Source organism: Nuphar pumila, chromosome 2 (assembly GCF_984573655.1).
Source record: "Nuphar pumila chromosome 2, dmNupPumi1.hap1.1, whole genome shotgun sequence".
In the NCBI taxonomy this organism is placed as follows: Eukaryota; Viridiplantae; Streptophyta; class Magnoliopsida; order Nymphaeales; family Nymphaeaceae; genus Nuphar; species Nuphar pumila.
Genome location: NC_143250.1, coordinates 123,514,289 through 123,522,329, shown reverse-complemented (window position 1 = coordinate 123,522,329; position 8,041 = coordinate 123,514,289).

The following is an 8,041-nucleotide window of genomic DNA, read 5'->3' as shown; positions in this document are numbered from 1 at the left end:
AATCCCTTTTTGGCCTTCATAAATTGGGAGAACAGTGGATGATCTTTGAATGTACTATAGTCAATTCGTCCTCCAATCTTGAAAAACTGTGGGCCTCTCCATCGAGTCATGGCCACTGTATGTGCTGGCTGTTCAGCCGTCTGCAGTATTCCCGAATTTTCTTCAAAGCTGACCTCATCAATGCCCCTAACGCTAGGGATATCAGTAGTGAAAGTGGGCCTAGGAACCATGGGTTGTGCAAGCCTCTTCTCCGGATCCTCGCCCAAGACTGTTGTGATCATTCCACCTTTTGACCACTTGACACACTGATGCAGAGTAGACGGCACCGCGTTCGTGTTGTGAATCCACGGTCGTCCCAACAACAGATTATACGTTGGGGGTACATTGACCACATGAAAGAGGACAGAGTGGACCGAGTAGTCAATGAAAATTTCCAAGAAAATTTTCCCTTTAGCTGTCTGGCCATGATTATCAAACCCGTAGATGGTGATCGGGTCCGGGATATATTCCTCTTCTCTAATGCCCAAAGCTTTGGCTGTCATTTCTGGGCATATATTGAGGCTGCTGCCTCCATCTATCAGCACATGAGGAACAGTCATTCCTCTGGCTCGAATCACAACATACAAAGCATTGTTGTGAAACACATGCGGCTTAGAAAGATCTTCATCTGAGAAAGTGATTGGAGCTTTTGTCATGGCCTGATTGACTATCTGGGCCATGTCTTCAGGAGTTATGCTCGGTTTCACTTTGATTTTCCGCAACAGATCATTCAACACTTGCTGGTGCTTGGCGGAAGCTTGGGCTAAATCCAAGATTGAGACATGGGATAATGCAGTAATCGGCTTTGGTGCCGATGTCTCACCTTTCTCCGGAGCGGGCTTAATAAAGTGCTTGGGGAGCCATGGCATTCTTTTAGCCACCTCAGGAGATACCCCAGCGGGTTTATCAGATACTTTCATTTTACCAAAAGCTGCAATGAGATCCATTTTCTGAGCTTTGGACTGAGCCTGCTGCAGCACAAGGACCTGATGTTGGACTTGCATATCCCTTTTAGAGCATGGCCTAATATGCTCCTGTGGCTGAAAAGGCTGTTCAGAGATGACCGTCGTAGAATGATGGGGAAAGGGTTTCTTTAGAATATCCATATTTTCATCTTCGGCACCCTCTACCAGAAGATTCTTGTCGATGAGATCCTGAACAATATTCTTGAGAACGAAGCAGTTCTCAGTATTGTGCCCCACTGTTCTGTAAAATTTATAAAATTGATCTTTAAATTTCCCCATGGGAATAGGGGGATCAACCAACCTAGGCAGTTTGACCATCTCCTTGGTCAACATATACTCCAGCACAGTCTCGAGGGATTGGTCTAGTGGAGTGAATTTCCTGTCATAACTCCACCCTTCATGTTTTACTTTTTCTCGGGGCTTCGGTCACTGTTCTAATTGAAGTGGCTTATTGAATTGAGGGACTGACTTGCCTTTCTGATCGTTCTTGTTGGAACTTCCTACCCCATAACAGAAATCTTTGTTTTGCCCCTTACGGTGTTTCCAATTATTATTTCTGACAGAATGAGTGAAGTGAGTCTTCTTCTTCTGCTTAGTTTGGCCGTTGTTCTTAGTAAAGGTGAAACCTTCATAGAAACCATTTTCCATACTCAACTCGAGCCATTCGGCTCGCTCTGTCAGTTCAATGAATGTCCTTGATGGTGCAGTAGAGATGAGACCTCTTAGAGGCTGTGAGAAGTTACTCAGAATTAGGGACAAAGCATGTCCCTCTTATATGGGGTCCCTCATCTTGTTGCAAGCTGACCTCCATCAGTGGATAAAATCTCCGGCCTTCTCATTTCTCTCTGTTTAAGGCCGCAAAGATGGCTGAGGGTGGGAAGTGCCTCAGCATTGAAGAGAAATCGCTCAATGAACATGTTTACCACTGTCAAATTCTTTCAACTCAATTGGATTTACATGCTCCGAGTACCATTTAGCTGCGGTTCCCTCCAGACTGCGAGGGAAACATAGGAAAAGTGCACGGTTGTCTCGCTTGAATCTGGAGCATTTAGCGAAGAACATGGCGAGATGAGCTTTAGGATCGCCAGAACCATCGAATTTGATAAACTTTCTGGGGAGATTCTCGAGATTGTCGTCCCCATCCAAACCATCATAGAAGTCTTCACTGGTGAAGACTTTCTTGCCCTTGTCGCGGGCCTGCAGGTCTCAAAGCATTCTGACCACATCTTTGAACTGCGGCTGGTCAGAGTCATTGACAGACTGCTCTTTGAATTTGTGGGCTGACCCCTGCCCCTGGGTAGACTTGCGGAATGCCTGATGGGTCTCAAACTCTTCATCTGAATCTTCCACTGATTCCTCTTCATCAGTTGCATCAACATGCTGGGCAGGCTTCTTGGATATCTTCAAGGCTTTCTTGACTGCCCGGCCTTTTGTCTTTTGCTTCACCTGTGCTTTCTCTGTACTGGCTTCAGCTTGTTCTGCCAGCATCTTAGTCATCATCTTCTTAAACATGGCATACATTTGAGAATCAATGTCATCCTCAACCTGTTGCCCCTGATTTTTGCCTGAGCGCGGGGAATCCATTTCTTCGTCTGAAGCTGTCGAATATGTGATTCCCTCGAATGGTGCAGTCTTCTTCCCTGACCTTGTTTGAACCATTGACTGTCACGAATGCTCTCTGCAGAGCAAAATCGATGGTTAGGCTTTTGAGAGAGATTTTGATTAGAAGAAAATATTCGCTGAGAATTTTGGTAGACAATTTGAAAGAATATCCCATTACTAGGGATTGAGTCGTCGCTGGGATTACGACAATTGCGTTGTCATTCCTTTGCAAAGAAAATAAACAACTGAAAATTAAGCCTTGTTACCTAGGCGAGGTCGTCAAACCAAGAATTGAAGAATTTGCAAGATTTTTATTTATTGAAAGAAAACATGATTGCATCAATAATAAACTTGAGAAAGAGGGGGCAGACAGACAATTTGCCACCACTCTTTATAACTAGCAGAGACACGAGGACCGGGAAAAAGCGGAAGAGTAACAAAAGAGTCCCAGCCATATCTGGCAGAATGGTATGCTCCGGACCACTGTGCTGATGTAAGGTCGAACTCTGGCATGACTCCTGATAGCAGCCGCATCTCTATGTGCTTTTGTCTCTGAGAAAACTGTCGAACACACCGCTCCGGATGATAGTAAGCACAGAAGAATGGACCAAGCAACTTGAATCTCTTGCCATATGCATAGGTGTATCTGGGAGGCGATAATTCTCGATCAAAATAGTCCCACACCACTTCTTCTTCCTATAGATAGTCGATCAGGAATCGGTATCGCGCAACTGGAAGGAGCTCCTTGCCGTTGTATCTGAATGAACTAGCTCTGATCGGTACATGCTGAAGGAACCAAGATTGAAGAGCATAAGTACATCCCTCGACTAAGATGGACTCTCCAAGTGTGAAGCGGGTCAGTCCTCTGTATAGAAAAGCAAGCGCGGCCATGGCTATCGAGAGACGGCTGGTCTGTTGACTTCCCCATCTTCTCAAAAGTTGAACTATTCTGACATCCACATAATTTTGTCCATCTGGAAAGAAAGCAAGTCCCACAGTACACAAAACCATCGCATGCTGAATTCTCTCTCGAGCTGTCCTGGACAACAAGCTGACTTCTGCGAATTCTCCATACTGTCGATAGATCTCGATCAGACTCACGTACTCATTCCCATTTTCTTCAATCAGTGGCCAAGACTTGCGCCCTGTCATGCGAGCTACGGCATCTTTGGGGTCCAGACCCTTGACATTGATCAGAAACTGCTGCTCTAACGGATCTTCAGGCTGACCGGCTGGCTCAGGCAGTCCCATAATCTCTGAAAATTCATCCATTAGTAGTGTCATCTCGCCCCACGGGAACCAGAACGTGCAAGTGCGCGGATTCCACCGCTCTGCCAGTGCATGAATCAGATTGTTGTTGACTGTCAACTTTTCCACTGCAGATGCCAATTCCAACCCACAATCGCTCAAGTGGTCCGGAAACATACGAGAGAAATTTTTGAACCAGACATAGTACCACCGGGGAAAGAAGGGTCCGGTGCTAAGAGATCGATGCTCAGGAAGACTTTGTCGCACCTCATAGGAGATGTGACCCTCAGGAAAAACAGAATCGAGCTGACTGGATGCCATTGGACTGAAAGATAAGAAGACTGAAATTAGACTTTGGAAAAATACAAGAAATTTGAAAATTGCAGGCAGGATAAAATGAAAGCTGGAAATTCGAAGTCCAGATGAACGAAAGAATATAAAATTTCCTGAAGTTTTGAAGAAAAGGTGGATGATTTGGAAAAATTGCCCAGGGTTTTTGAGAAAAAGGAGATATTTCATAAAAGATGAAAAATGAGGTATTTTGGAAAATTGTTTGGTATTTTGGAAAAACTGAAAAAATAAGGCGAAAATGAATATCATACATTCAATTACAAACAATTATGCACATACAGCAATCCCTAAGAAGCCAACTCTAAATGCATTGATTTTGAAAAGAGCTTTAGGACCCTAATCCTGACTCTAGGCTCAGATCAACTGTGTCCAATCATGCTATGCCGATATACTCGAGCCGAGGCTCGATGTACGTGGCATAAAACTCATCTCCGGGTCTAGGCTTGTGTTTTCCCAACATCCTTGAGCGCCTGCCGATATACGTTGGACTATGGCCCTTGGTACGTGGCAGGGGGGCGTTAGCCCAAATAAGTGGCCCAGTTGTGAGGCTCTGTCCCGAACAATGGTTCTAGAAGAGAGCCCAGCAACGTGAAGACCGGGTAGACATAGGTGGGGTGGTTTTTTTAAAATATAATCACATGCAGGCAAACATAGGGCTCTAAGTCCTAAAGAGATAGAATTTTGAAATTTTTTGAAGAAGCAAACATTGTTTTCATACAAGTCCTAGATTGAGGAGTGTTGTATTTCAGACCTAAGTCTAAGTGAGCATGCATAATTCTCCTCAATATGGTCCTACCAAACCATGCCTAGTCTACATGCAATCCATGTCAGCTGGGTTCAAGCCTAGGCTCCTAGGTTCACATGATATCAGGAATTAAAGCTGACATTCCATAGAGCATAATTTTGATAATTGAGCTAAGTCAATGCACATAATTGATCAGGCGAAGACAGGTCCCATCACGGTCGCCAAACCTGTTATCATCGCAAAATTTTTTCCCCTCCCTTGCGAGAGAGAAACGAATTTCGCGAGTCAAACTCGACCAAAGTTTTGAAATTGGTTTTAAAAATTACTCGCCTCCGTTTTGAAAATTTGCGAGAAAATTCCGTAGAATGGGATCCGCTTGTCGGTACGAGGTTCAACCGTTTCTGGCGCCTTTACCAGGGGTAATTGAACCAAGGATCAATTATGTGCTTTAACTTGACTCAAATATCTAAATGATGCTCTATTTTTCCTAGAATGCACAAAGAATCAGGCTTGTGCTATGGAATTTTAAAAAAATGCAAGTTTGAAAAAAATATGATGTTTGCTTTGGAAAATTGAAATATGCTGGAAAAATGATTGGAAAAGTACTTGAAATTGGGATTCCTGGGAAAATCATTGAAGTTCATTGAAAATCAGAAATTTGCATTGGAAAGTGATTTCTTAGGAAAACTTGAACTTTGGAAAATCGATTTTGAAATTTGGAATTGCTTTTCTGAGAAAATGGATTTGAGAATTCTAAGAAAATCTAAGAAATTCATTGGAAAATGACTTTTGAAATGGAAAATAAATTCTCAGGAAAACTGGAAAATATGAGAAAATCGATTTCTGAAAACTTGAGATTTTGAAATTTGAGAATTTGAAAACATAGGAAAATCTTGGTTTGAAATTGGGAAATGCTTTGAAATCTCTTTTGAAAACCCAGGATTTTGAGAAAATCAGATCCTGAGAAAGACTTGGAAATTTTTGAGAAAGCTGAATTTTCTGAAATTGAAATTGGAAAATGAATTTGAGAATAATGCAATTTGAATGATATAAATGAATGAATATGAATTTGAAAAAGGAATTTCAATTGAGAAATTGGGAAATCCTTTTAAAACTTTGAAAAATGCAGTGCATTTTTGAAGTTAGCCTAAGAGTGTAGGTTGAATGTGGCTGATATAAATATCATAAATCTTGGTTTTCTTCGTATTCTGACTATGGCCATAAATACGAATCCCACCGAGTTTATAAACTCCATAAAAGCTTGTGCACGTGCCATTCGTGTAAACCATAGTGGATTTGAAATAAATGCACATGAATCATACATTAAATATCGAAATTTGCATAAATTAAACTATATGCAATGCAGCCCTATTCTAAGCAGAAAAGTAACTCTTATTCCAAATTATTACATTTGAGATTACATTGAATTGAAAAAAAAAAAAATCTAAGTCTTCTTCTTGAATGTTCCTGCAAAACTAGAAAACAAGGTTAGCACAAAAATGTAGGTTTTTCTGAATTTATCCGAAAATATGGGAAATTATCGGATATTATTCAGATATAAACCCAAAATCATACCCCCTTTGATATAAACATGATGAATAATGAATAAATTTGGAAAATAAACTTGAAAATTCGAAATTGGGGTTCAAAATAACCAAAATACCCCTGATGACCTTGAAATCAGGGTTTTATGAAAGAATTTTTGTAAATTTTGGAATTTTGAAAATCAAATGAAATAAATCAAACATAATATGATAAAATATGATGATATGCATGAAATTTTGGAGAAATAGAAATTGAAATTTCGAAATTTAGGTCAAAATGACCAAAATACCCCTGATAACAAGACTATGGCCTTGAAACCAGGGTTTTCTGAAATAAATTTTGCAAAATTGAAAAATATGAAATGCAAATGAGATTAAAATTAACCCTAATATGATTCTACATGCTTATGTACATGATAAAAACCCTAAAATGGCGAAAATATCATAAAATATCAAATTTAACCTGATTTTCGCCTGATTTTCGCTTCTAAATTTAAAGATAAACTAACACATGGAGCAAATGAACTTGGAATTAAACCAAATTTGGCATGAACACCTAAAATAACCCTAAAAACAGAATGGAGCTCGAAAGTCTAATTTTTTTTTGTACTTTTAAATATGAAAATTCAAATAAAAACCCTAAATTTTATGATTTTTGCCTAAAATATTGATTCTAAAGGGGATTTAGGATATCAAACTTCCATAAAAATTTCCCAAATTTTATGGGATGACAGAGGACAGTTAGGCAAGAATTTTTTCCTTTTACACTTTCTGTTTTTGACCTATGGTCGGAGCTGTACCACTCCGGCAAATCGGATCGGAATCCGGCGACTCTAGTAAATGAAGGAAACAGACAGGTTTCGGTAGAAAATGTGGTAAAAATGGCAGACAGATGGGAAAATGGCTGAAATTATGGGAAAATTTCCCTGACAAACATAGAAATATTTGATATTTTGACACTTTTGGGATTCTGGTTACGGTTTGGAAAAGACCATACTGTTATCATAGACCTAAATCTCTGGAATTTCTGGACATTGGAATCTGTTAGACAGAAAGAGAAAATCCAGGAAAAATAATGAAACAGATCCAAAAATTCCAAAATTTTGGGAAATCACAGGAAATCATGTTAGGAACAACTTTCATGTTGAAAGTTTTTGCAGACAGACTACAGATTTGGAGGAGTTGGTGCATTAAGATCTGTCTATATCCTGACAAAAGAAAATCAAGATTTTCCCAGGGGTCTGAGAAATCCGATTTTTTACAGAGGTCAAAACTGACTGAAAAAACCTCAAAATTTCCAGATCATTAGTAGATTCAATCATAAATCTACTGTGATTTTTGGAGAACGATTTGAATTTCCCATGAGGGTGGTGCCGGAGGTGTTGCTGGAGTGATAATGGTGCTGCAGCTGGAGATGACCGGAGGTGCTGGGCATGGAGCTTCAAAGAGGTGCTGCTGGCTGCAAGGAAGAAGATGGCTGAACCGTTCTAGTGGTGACTGCAGCTTTTGTTCGATGGCTGGGCATCCAAAGAGGTGGCTGTAGAGAG